Source organism: Boleophthalmus pectinirostris, unplaced genomic scaffold, assembly GCF_026225935.1.
Source record: "Boleophthalmus pectinirostris isolate CB_2022bp ecotype Guang Dong unplaced genomic scaffold, ASM2622593v1 HiC_scaffold_17, whole genome shotgun sequence".
Classification (NCBI taxonomy): domain Eukaryota; kingdom Metazoa; phylum Chordata; class Actinopteri; order Gobiiformes; family Gobiidae; genus Boleophthalmus; species Boleophthalmus pectinirostris.
Window position 1 is genome coordinate 17101044 of NW_026571115.1, and position 3396 is coordinate 17104439.

The 3396-nt window shown below is 38.8% G+C and overlaps 1 long non-coding RNA gene across 1 annotated transcript; it reads right to left on the reverse strand.

Moving 5' to 3' along the window:
• Positions 1 to 1515: 1515 nt before the first annotated feature.
• On the reverse strand, positions 1516 to 2055 carry LOC129408582 (uncharacterized). The gene is made up of 2 exons (XR_008632019.1): positions 1955 to 2055; positions 1516 to 1729 (listed from the first exon to the last, which is right to left on the reverse strand). It is a non-coding gene; the product is annotated as an uncharacterized LOC129408582 (long non-coding RNA).
• Between the last annotated feature and the right edge of the window lie 1341 nt (positions 2056 to 3396).

The following is a 3396-nucleotide window of genomic DNA, read 5'->3' on the forward strand; positions in this document are numbered from 1 at the left end:
AAAACATGTACTCATGCTCTGTCTTCAAAATTTCCAGTGATGAAGTAGGCTGTACATCTACATTCAAACATCTATTGCCTTCTTATGCTGCTTAGTGTAAATTCAGTCACTAAAACATAAGTAAAATTTTACTTAGTTCTTTTCAATCATGCACTAATGAACTATTGCTGTTGTAATTGGATTATATTGTTATGAGCTAAGTGACTTACCCAGTATAAAGAGGGTATATGTGCGCTCCATGTTCAAGTGGTACCCCCAAGGCCAGATGTCTGTAAAGTCTTCACATCCACATCAGACATGTAGTACTGTCAGAGTGAATCTCTGCTGTTCTAAACAGTCGTTCCTCATTTGTTTCTGAATATATGTACTCCTGTGTTACATAAGAGCAGTGGGTGTTTTTCAGTCAGTTTTTGTTTCCTACTGAAAAGGCCACATGTCGCGCTGCTGATTTTGACTTTGGGAGGGGCTGCACTGTTCACTAGATCACGCCTCTTGCACTCATTTTATAGTATTAACTCCTTGAGTGAAACAAGCTTTTGAACACTGGTGGCTTTTGTCCTCTCAAATTTTCCATAGCCACAGAAAATCCTGTCCTCTACTAATCCTTAGATTTAAAGGTGCACTGTGTAACCTTTCTGATGGATGGTAACACACCTCCCTGTCTCTTTGGAGCTGTGGAAGAGTGCTTTCTTTGGAACATTCCACTGTATGGTATTGAACGCATCTATATTTTTGTTGATGTAATAAGGTCTAACAACAGGCCAGGTCTGTGGAGTGGCAGCTTGCTCAAGTATTCTTAATCTTAATTTTAATCTTTCCAGGTATTCTTCTTTTAGCAATGAAAACAACTGTAATTCAATGAATGCAAGATACCATTAAACTTGCCATGCTACCATTTTTTTATTGGTTTAATTTGATTTAAGATACTGAGGGTTGATAATGATAGCTTTACAAGAGAAAAAACTTAAGAAAAACATAACTGCGCTGGAAAAAATATGTTGTGAAAAAACTTGTTTTATGAATGTGCTGTAGATGTGAGGTCAAAGGGTGTCTGCAGTCATTGTTTTGGACTTGTATAGAAACACAGTACTAACTATGATGATGACACATTTATGGTTGCACCCTGATCTTTCCTACACAATGCAACAATAGTGGCTGTTTTAATCTTAATTTAGATTACAATGTTCCATTGGTTTTCCCCTATGCCCACAACATGTGCCCTCCTGTTGTGGTTGAGCTATACATATTAAAGGTCCCATATTAAGCTAAATTGACCCTTGTGAACTTTAAGCCATGTTATATTTGATTTTCCTGCTTAAACACACACCTGCAGTTCTGCTTTATTTCATTCAAGCATGTTTGAGTCAAAATGGTCTGTTTCGCCTTGTGGTGAAGCTTTAAGTTTCAAGTGAACAGTTCCTTTTACCTTTGGATCAGTAGAGATGGACAATTCCAGGGCTGAAATAATTCAAATGATTCTAATGAAGGTGTATAGAGTTTAAAAACACAGTGGAACTCAGTGCAGCACTTTATTACCACATGACATCACAAGGTGGATATGCATAAATATGCATGTTTTGTGTAATAAATGTGTGTGTACTGTTACACTCAACGTGACCCCTTGTCCTAATTGAGATTCACAGCCAGCTAAACTCTCTCTTGCATCACTTCCTTCAAGGAACAGGCAGGTGTTGTCTTTGACCAGGATTTAATGCAAAAAAGTGTGAAACTGTAACAAAATACAAAAGGGTATTCAGAAAGTTGTAAAATCAACAATGTACATCAAAGTTACATTATATAGACAATTAAATGGCCAATGTTAGCTGAGAAGTAATACACACAACTCAAATACCACTACTGGAACTCAAATCTCAAATATCTATAAAATGCTACAAACTTCAACAAAATGCTACAAATGCACTTGTCAACATTCATTTTTAATGTAAACACTTACTCATATTGCCACTCAAAGGGCTGGAAATGAGAGGATGGTTTCAGATCTAACTGCAAAACACGTCATGGACTGACTGACATTTTCAAGCTAGTAGTTTTACTTCTGGAGCCAAGATGGCGGCGAAGCGGTAAACACCTTGACGGAGCTTCTCCCAACTTTTTGAGAAACTAACTATCTATGAACACGACTGAAAACTACGACGCAATGTCAAACAATTCCTCATCAAAACGCAAAAGTGAAAATCAACCACCCGTGACCCCTACAAAATCTTCGAGCACTAAAAAAGGTAAAATGGACCAAGATACGGCAGCCGCAATAGTGGCACAGCTAACGTTAGCTATTGAGAAGCAAGGGTCTTCAATTGAGAAGTCAATAGAAGAGCTGAAATCATCATTTGGAGCTCTCTCTGACGAACTACATGACATGAAACAGAGAATGGAAAAGACCGAAGGACGAGTTGTCAAGGCAGAAGACAAAATCCAACAGCTTGAAAATAAGGTGATTGAACTGGCGCGCTACAAGCGGCGGTGGAACTTAAGACTGCGCGGGATGCCAGAGAAGGAGGGAGAAGAGGTGAGGATGGCGGTAATCGACATCTGTGGAAATATTGCTCCGGGCTACAGAGGGAAGTTTCTGGACGTCATTGACTCGGTGCACAGACTTGGGAGAGTGAATCCGACCAAGGCTCACGCAAGAGATATCATTATCCAGTTCTCAATGCGACATTACCGCGATACCATTTGGAAGATGTCAAAAAACTCTGAATATATGAAACAACGGAACCTACGCTTCAAGGAAGACCTGACGCCAGAGGACCGCGAAAAGCGCAATCGTCTGTGGCCCATCATACAAAAAGCACGGGAGGAGAAAAAGGTGGCTTACTTCGTTGGAGGAAGAGCATACGTCGATAACAAGGAAATATACTAGCTGTAATTTACTGTTCATAACTTTTCAATGGGGAGAAGCTCTGCTCTCTTGGGTTACTACTCTGTACCTTTAAGTTAAGAAGGTATCGTTCCAACTTTTACATTTCACTGTTAATTTAAACATTTCACAGTTAAAATTTATTTCAGTTAATGTTCGAGGCTTAAGAGACATTACTAAGCGCAAGGCTGTTTTTCTTTATGCAAAAAACTTTGATGCGGACTTATGTTTGATCCAGGAATCTCACTCTTCTGATGAAGACTATAACTTTTGGAGATCACAATGGGGAGAGGACATTTGGATGTCACATGGTAATCACCATTCAGCAGGAACTCTTACTTTGAGGCACAAATTCAACGGGAAGGTTATCTTTACACAAACAGACTTAAATGGACACTTCATTCTTCAGGTATTATCTTACAGTAACCAATTATTTCTGATGGGTAATATATATGGCTATACAAAAGTGAAGGAAAATAAAAAGTTATTTCATGACTTAAATACAGCAATAGAAAGCA